The sequence below is a fragment of the Osmerus mordax genome, chromosome 2 (assembly GCF_038355195.1).
Source record: "Osmerus mordax isolate fOsmMor3 chromosome 2, fOsmMor3.pri, whole genome shotgun sequence".
NCBI lineage: Eukaryota > Metazoa > Chordata > Actinopteri > Osmeriformes > Osmeridae > Osmerus > Osmerus mordax.
The window spans coordinates 11,163,448-11,172,756 of NC_090051.1; the positions used below are offsets into that span (position 1 = coordinate 11,163,448).

At 37.3% G+C, this 9,309-nt stretch overlaps 1 long non-coding RNA gene across 1 annotated transcript; it reads right to left on the reverse strand.

The window, feature by feature from the left end:
* Nucleotides 1–2,790: 2,790 nt before the first annotated feature.
* Nucleotides 2,791–7,397, reverse strand: LOC136963694 (uncharacterized). The gene is made up of 3 exons (XR_010879037.1): nt 7,333–7,397; nt 5,417–5,494; nt 2,791–3,791 (listed from the first exon to the last, which is right to left on the reverse strand). It is a non-coding gene; the product is annotated as an uncharacterized lncRNA (long non-coding RNA).
* Nucleotides 7,398–9,309: the final 1,912 nt, after the last annotated feature.

Consider the following 9,309-nt stretch of genomic DNA (forward strand, 5'->3'; position numbering starts at 1 on the left):
GTAGGAGCTCCCGTGGGGTATAACATAGGAAAACATTTTCCTTCATTTGTAGCATCTTCTAACAGTTTAATGGGATGATTATTCTCAGCAGGGGCAACTGATAACACAGAGTCAAAATGTTGATCCAAAACTTCTTGTGCAATATCTACTGGTTGTAAACATGTGTCTAGAAACATTCCATGTGTTTGTTCAGTGTATGTCAAGTCTTCTTCAGGATCATCACTTTCGGAATCATTTTCCGTTTTGTTCTTTTTTCTTTCATTAGCAACGCTTGTTGTATGTATTGGCACATCGTTATCACATATTTCATTGTTCTTATTTAAAAGTCCAACAGTTGCATCAACTTGAGATGGTGTGTTGGTATTATCGCATATTTCCATATGTTCATGATCACTGACTTGCACATCGTAAATTTTGTCCAGAGGGTTAACTCATTCATTATTAATGCCAATGTCATGATACCATTTGTTATTTAACTTTAAGTACTCCAACGCATTATAGACATGGTTTGTATGGACATGTTTATATTCATAATGCCCCTTGTATGTTAATTTGCGTTTGAGTTTAATTCGTAACATTAAATCATTTCCATCATTTCGTGGGAGCATGTTTGTTACTTGATCGACATTAGATGGAACACATACGACAGGTCCATGGCAACCATTTTGTCCGCCCTTTGGTAATGCCAACAGTTTCATAAAAGGAATATGTTTCGCTATTAAGTTTTGCTCAAGTGAATTTAAGCACTGTAGCTGAGAAGGAATGGCTTCCAAATGCAAATTGTTGGCTACACTTTCTTGAGGCATTCTACCAGCACCAATTTTACGGTGACGTGTGACATATCCACAACTTAGACGATTGAATATGTGCAGTGCAGTTATCATCACAGTCTTCATTACAAGTCTGTAAATATGTATCTGTAATGCACTGTTTTGCCAAAGCAGTAACATTTGGACTGGTTGTGTAGCGATCATGTTTACATTCAATAACTTGCTTTCGAAAAAGCTGGCGATGACAAGCTGAGCAAACAAATCGAGGGCCTTCTTGGACATTTTTTCTAAAGGATTCTATGACAAAATCCATGGAATATGTCAGATTTTTCTCATTGATATATGTTTGCATACTTTGTGTTTTTACACTTCTTTGAAAGTCTGCGTCACAATTGTATTTATTCTTGCTAAATTCTTTAACTTTAGTTTGAAAGTCTGCATCAAAATTGTATTTCCTTTGACTGTATAATTTAACTTTAGTTTGAAAGTCCTCAGCAGTTTGGTATTTTGTTTTACTGTATTCTATAACTTTAGTTTGAAAGTCTTCATCTTTTGTGTACTTTGCCTGACTGTTTTCTTGCACTTTAAAACGGAACTCTGCATTAGTTCTGTACTTATCTCGGCTGGATTGCAATTGTGTTTTTCTGTATTTCTCATTTGTCGCATATAATTTCTTTCCCAACATAATGCGATTTTGTCGGAATTGAATGTCATTCTGATATTTTTGCTTCTTAATGGCTGCTTTATCTTGTGATAGTTGTATTTGACCAATGGCTGTTGTTGATGGCCTTTTCCTCAAATGTACATTACACATTGGTATAGGGTTTTTTGCTTGACACAATGATGCACATGTACCTTCAGAATGTGTATCTGTTACACAAGTTACCAATTCAAAATGGTTTCCATTTACATGGTTCAAATATATGGCATTGTCATTCGTTCTTGAAAGACTTTTGTACATGTTCCAGCGGTGTGAATTAAATGTGTAGATGTCAGTATGAAACAAATCTGCTGCCGTCATAATTTCTAATTCAGTGCCCTACGTATTTGCATACATCATTCGTGAAGACTGTATGTATTGTTCTACAGAGGTGTATTCAGCTCTAAGAAACCTTTTAAATGTTTGCTCATTTTTCATTAAGTGTCTTACCACATGTTTGCGTATTTTCATGTGAGGGCTTTCATTGCCGCAAAGTGTCATTGCCAATGACCGGAATAAGCAGTTACCATCTTTTTTAATAGCTTTTGACTCACATGGATAACTTAATACAGTGTTTGGTTGAATTCTGGTCGACACATTATTATTTACATTTTGCAAATCTAACTGTGAACATAAAGCACTTTGATTAATACACGTTAAGGGATTAAACGTCCATGTCGGCAGAATCACGTCACCAATTACTACATCATTATTTTTACCCAGTTCATCAACTGGGTTGACAGCGTTGCCATATGTTTCATGCAAGTCGCATTTTTGAAATGTGTGTGTATAGATATTTACTGTTGTTGCAGTAGCCCTACAGTCCACAACAACGTTCAATGTGCTACCAATACACTCACTGTATTTGTCTACACTTAGATCAATACTTTTCATCGTTGAAAGTCTTTCATCACTAGTAACATTGATAGACGTTTTCACACAAGAAATTCTCATTTTGCAATGGCAATGCATGACTACACTCTATTTGTGTTTCAAAAGTGCTCTCGGGAACATAAACAAATACCTCTGGCGTTATTTGTGCTTTCATGGCATTTGCATTGCTTTTCCGTGTACTAGACTTGTGTAGTGCTGTAGTGTTTATGTTGTTGCCGTCTTCTAATCTCATTGTAAAGCTCATTCCAGTTACCTCAAACGGTTTTCCAAAGGCATTCATTGAACTTGCAAGCCTATTAATGTGATGGCTGTACATATCCTCAAAAGTTTGAAAGAAACACACAACACTTTCTCCTGTTGGATGAAGAAGGCAATCATAGCTGCGTGCGTGGGAGTCAAATACTGCATAACCACTGGTGTGTTTAATAATGGCACAAGTACTTTTATTAATTGTCAAAAAACAGCTGTCATCTTCTAGTACTACTCTTTGCAGTGCTTCATAAAGGCTTATTGACATGTCTGCCAAATCTGGATCATAATCATGTACTCCTACTATGCCACTAAATGCTTGTCCAAGATTAATTGTAAAATCAACATTATGCAACACATGAGACTTTGGCAAATCACTTACCAAAAGATGAGTATGTTTTACCTGATTGCGGTTCTGCACTGATGTATAAAGCTTGTTTCCATTCACAAGAATATTATCAAGGTCACTACTTTGCCACGTGCACACATCTTTCAGTTCATTCATCAACATTGCTGTTAAACTGTTTGTCAGACATTGTACGCCTGCATTTTCTGCAAACATCACATGTCCTTGATGAAAAGATCCTTGTATATACCTGTTATGACAGCTTGGAGGCATGGTGTTGGACAGCTCACCACTGTTCATGTATTCAACAGAGTTTGTTGAATGACTTTTGATAGTTTTAATTTCATCAGGTATTACAATAGTGTATGTTTCAAAGTTTGCAAGATTTTTTATCAAGTTTCATTTCAAAGTTTTCAGCGTTGCACAGTTTTGTACCAAAGTTTGCAAGGTTTGTATCAAGTTTTTTTCCTTGGTGACTGAGAGTTTCACCGTGAGAACAGTATGCCCCAATGGCTGCACACCTTATAGATTGCAGAGGCAGTGTGAACGATGCTCCACTGGTCCTTGAAAGAGACTGCGATACATTATCACAGCTCACAACAGGCACAGACTGTGAAAGAGAGTCACAGGGCCTAAAGATAGATGACCGAGAGGTCGGAAGAGGAGGAAAATCAGAGTAGGTGAAGCTTGGGGTGGGGGATGAAGATGGAGATGGGATATCACAAGGGGTAGAGTGGGGATCAGTGGATAGAGAAAAATCAGACAAGGCGCTACATGTTGCAGCAGCAGCCAAGTGATGACGCCTTTTCCGCCAGTTCTTCTTCCTCGGCATCTGAAAAACAAGGAAAGGTTATCAAGTAAGGAAGAATAACTACACATCAGCAGTACCAGTCTTCATAAAGCTACATTGGTATATAGTTTTTCAAGTGTACATTACTGATATTAGCAGTTACATCACACATTTTTTTTTATTATTGCTCATCAAAAATATGGTTATTTGATATGGGGCAGAAGAAAGTTTACAACTTTTCATACACATTGTAGTGCATAAATAAGTGACAGCAACTTCAAGACAATTTTATTTCATACAATACAAAACGGGAAAACATTTGGAATGCCATGGTCTGTATTTTGCCAATACAGGAACACAGTCCTCCAAGTTGATCATAAGAGGACAATTTTATTGATTAGCATGACATATGAAATTAGTAACATATTTATTAATAGATGATTCAAACAGTAACTGTAGCCATCAACATTAAAATAGGTTCAGCATCAATCTGCATTTAACTAAGTAAGTAAGTTTATTTATAAAGCACACTAACACAGCAAAAGCTGACCGAGGTGCCGAACAGCACAAAAAAATAATAAAAAAGACACCATAAAATACATAGTAAAAACAAAATACAAACAGTCAATAACAGTAAAATAAGTAAAATCACAACTCAAGAGGTAGTGGGAAACACTAGTGCATATAGGTGTGTTTTAAGTTTTATTTTAAATACAATGAAGAAGCCTGCCTGATAGAAAGGGAAGTTGATTCCATTTAAACATTCACAAAAAACAAGCATTAAGGAAATCAAGGGAAGCCTCTGCTCACTGTTAAATGATAAACTGTATTTTGTTGTTATACTTTTATCGACCCTACAGTTCACTTCAGAACATACATCTTTAACCCTAACACTTAATGCAAACAGTAGTCAGTTACTGTTACAACCCTCTTTGCCTAACATGGAGGTAATGGCAATGTGTGGAAAATGCACATTCATCACAGGGGAATAACAATGGAATGATGCCCAAGCAAAAACCAAAAAGTATCTTATCTAGTAAACACATGAACTTACCTAGACTAAACATACATGGGGTGGCACCATTCCTTACCTAGTGTGTTAACACAGGTTTGCTGTGTGATGGTGTATGCCCATGAAGGGCAGCTTACCTATTCCAAAGCCCCGTGTGAAGTGAACAAAAACAAACCAACCTAAAGCACAATATCAAAATAACTGCTCTATTAAAAGGGTTCACTATGAAGCAAACTATTCTAACAAAATAATAACAACATTTACAATGATTTCAACAAGAAGTCTCTCTGACTTGACAACTCTCTAAACAAGCAACTTTCCAAAGCAATCTCTGAAACAGCTGACTAGTGCGGTAATTTTATGTTGACAACTAAACCGCTGATTGGAAGTGAGTGGCTGATTGCCAATCACGAGGTAGGGAGACTGATAGCCAACCGCCAACAAACGCCAACTAGACCATACCTACATGCAGCGAATAGAAAGAAAGAGGGGAGAAAATAAAAAACACACAACCACACAGACTGAATTAGGACATTTTAAACATGGGTCCGTAACAAAGACGTTGTTAAAAATGCTCCTTCACATTCATTTTTCTCAATTAATCTTATCACTTAAACACACTGGTTTAGCATTTTTTCCCACAAGGAAGTCTAACCTCAACAGTGGATCCTTGGTCTTCTGGAGCAGATATCCTTTTCTTGGCTGCCCTGGATCTCTTGCTGGAACGTGGCATCTAAAAAACACATAGAAAACCATCAAAAACTATAAAATGTAACATACCACACTACTGCTTAACAATTTCATAGTCTTACATTATCATAACTTCATTCTCAACAGTTCTAGTATACAGACCTTTAAGAAAATATTGAAATGGTTAGGATTCTCAAAACACCAATCTCTTTACTTAAAAAAAATATTTAGACATCTATTATTTCCCTTTATTCAATTTACACTGTCTACATTCAAATTTAAGTCTGTAAAATGTAAACATACAGAAACAGACTCGACTATAAATACAAATTAAGACCAATTGAGAACAATTTATCTTGCAAATGGTTTTTACTTTAAATTCAAGTTTCACCAAAAGAATCATGACAGTTTAACACAAATAACCAAACCTTACTGTTAAAATACTGCCAAGCCACTGACTCACATTAGAAAATTAAAACAAATAAACATAGCCTAAAAGATGTTCCTGTAGGTCAATTACATAATCAAGAGCATAGAGTAGGAATGGATGAATGACAAAATACCCCGCCGAGCCCAATCCATTGAATATTTCCCACCCATAAGTTAATTTCCTGAAATGCAATAATTCACCAACATTTTGAACAATTTCATGCTCCAAACTTTTAGGGAACAGTTTGGAGATGGCCCCTTCCTGTTCTAACATGACTGTGCAACAGTGCACAAAGCAAGCCCCATAAACACATGGATGAGCGAGATTGATGTGGACGAACTTGAGTGGCCTGCACACAGTCCTGACCTCAACCCAATACAACACCTTTGGGATGAATTAGAGCAGGGACTGCGAGCCAAACCTTCTTGTTCCACATCAATGTTGGACCTCACAAATGCACTTCTGGAAGAATGGTAAAACATTTCCATAAACCTCTTAAAACTTGTGGAAAGCCTTCCTAGACGAGTTGAAGCTATTATAACTACAAAGGGTGGTCCGACATCATATCCTATGGTTTAAGAATGAGATGTCACTCACGTTCATGAGCGTGTAAAGGCAACCGAGCGAATACTTTGGCAATTTAGTGTATAAAATTGATACAAATATAAAATGTTATCAAGAGATAGGAAATCGTGCAGCATAGTACAAAATGCCGATTACAAACATATTGTAGGTCTCTAGGCTTTCAATGGAACTTTCAATGCTAGGTAGCTCTAACTGTGCAGCAAACTAGGCTACCTAGCTACAGTTTCGAAAATAATAACTTACGATGTGAAGACCGTCAGAAAAACTTGAACGAACAAACAAAATAACATCAACAATGACATGTAGCTAAAGATAGGATAACCCAACCGTAGGTACGTACAGTACATAAATTTGAAACGCCGTCCACAAAAGCAAAAACTAGCCTTAAGGGTTATAGCTTGCTCGGCATTTGTTTGACCTCCTTGTCTATTTGTTTGTGTATGGCCGCACTGCAGCTACAATTCACTGAATCTGTCTTACTAATTAAACGTTGCCTTCGAATAAACGCCGCACCACAAATGATCATTGTGTAATACACGTTGCAGTGTTTAATCGAAAGACACATTTGGAACTCACTGTACTAATTTAAATTACATCAACAATGACATGTAAAAATAGAACAACCGCATAGTTACGCACAGTATACTAATTTCAAACGCGTCTCACAGAAGCAAGTATAATGTTAAAGATTTTACGGCTTGCTAGCCTGTAATACTGTCTGTACAAAGAGAAATCCTTAGCTCAGCTAGCCTAGATAGATTAGCTGCTATCCTGTTTACAACAGTATAAAAGTCTTCAAGTTATCATACGAATACAAACGCTAAAATACATGTTTTGTACTGCTGTTGTAGGCTCTTATTACTCACTGTCAAATGTAACAATGAAAATCTCTGAGGGCTGCAGGAGTCTCGTCAGTCTTTGTCTTCAAGTCTTCTCCAACGATAAAATGGTCTTCTTCTTGTGCGTCATACCAACCTCGCGCGTGTGTCAAGGTGCTCTGGCCCCTTGTAGTGTGAGAATGTGGAGCACGCGCGCACAGGAACAAAAGGAGAGAGGATTTGGGGAAACAGCCCTAGAAATTAGCCAAGCATGCATGTTTCAAATATTCACATAAAATCGACTTTTCATGTTACAGTCAACTTTTCCTCAGATTTGTGTACTAAACATTCTCAAGAGTCTTCATATGAACTTGTGATTGAATCAAAGTATCAGTTTTTGACCGGCGGATGTGTAAAGCATTATTTTAGCGTTAGCGATAAATTCGATTTGCTTTATATCAATCATTTTTTGAGATATAAAGTTGCCTTTGCACATGGTAACATGTTGTAGTGTCTTTCTTGTGACATATCAAGTTACGTGTTGATATCTCAAAGATTTGCTGAGATTTGACCCAAGTTCCTGTTTGGTTGCTTTTTTGCTGAATTTGATTGGCTGTGCCGGACAAACGGTTTAGAAAATCAAAACGCCATGGGATAACTTTTGTGAGGCTTGGTCTGAAGATCATCTATGGTCATTTTGAAGAAGATATGACAAAAATTGTAGGAGGAGTAGGCTTTCAAAGGTTTTTGATAAAACCGGAAATGGTGGAAAATCTATATAACCGGAAATTGACGTCATGATCCAGGGAATCCAACGGTACCTCATTTTTGAAAATAAGTCATACGGTTCAAAAGTTGCGTGTGTAAACAACAAGTCCAACTTTGACCCATTGGTGGCGCCAGAGTGGTCTGATGGGATACATGAAACTTGGTGTAGGTATAGAAGGAACTGTCCTTAATGAGTGTGCCAAATTTAACAAAAAGTTATCCAAGGGTTCTAGGGGCTGCCTTTGACTCCCATGGAACTAGAATAATAATAATAAAACTAACAATAACAATAGGTTTCCTCCTTACGGAGGAATCCTAAATATAACTGCAAGCAGCAATGGCGGATTCCTCCAAACATTGCAAACCATTTAAAAATGTATATTCTTTACAAATTGTCACTGTAAAAATCCATGCTGCAGACTTACCAAAGGGATACCAAATCTGAAATGCAATACCATCAAGATCCACAAGGGCTTTTATTTCAAGCCAAGGAGTGAAGGGAGGGGGCTTGGTGAGCCTACCCATTCCAGAAAGCCTTGTATCTTTTTGTATCAGGGCGTGGCCTGTAGCGTCACTTATGGGTGATATTGGGCCATTTGTGGTGTGGTAGTTACTCTTGGCCTATACTATCAATCTTTCAGGATTTTGAGAACTTTTTACCATTGCATACAAAATCGGAAATGCAATACCATCAAGATCCACATGGGCCTTTGCTAAAGACCAAGCAATGAGTGGGGCTTGGTCAGCCCACAATTGCCTGAAATGTTGTGTATGCGTCTCGCCAAGCTTGCGCGTGTGTCAGGGAAAGGCTGAGTGTGTGAGAATGTGGAGCGCGCGCGGTGAGGAGCAGGGGAGACATTTCATTGGAAATTTCCTTAACAATTAGCCAAGCAAGCATTTTTCAAATATTCACCTAAATTCAACTTTTCATCTTACAGTCAACTTTTTCTGAGATTTGTGTACTAAACATTCTCAAGAGTCTTCATGAACTTGTGATTGAATCAGAGTTTTTTGACTGGCGTATGTGTAAAGCATTATTTTAGCGTTAGAAATAAAAAAGATTTCCTTTATTTCAATCATTTTTTAAGATATTAATTTGCCTTCTCACATGGGAACATGACGTAGTGTCTTTCACGTGACACACCAAGTTTGGTGTTGATATTTCAAAGATTTGCTGAGATTTGATCCAACTGCCTGTTTGGTTGCTTTGTTGACGATTTTGATTGGCTGTACCAGACAAACGGTTTTGAAATTCAA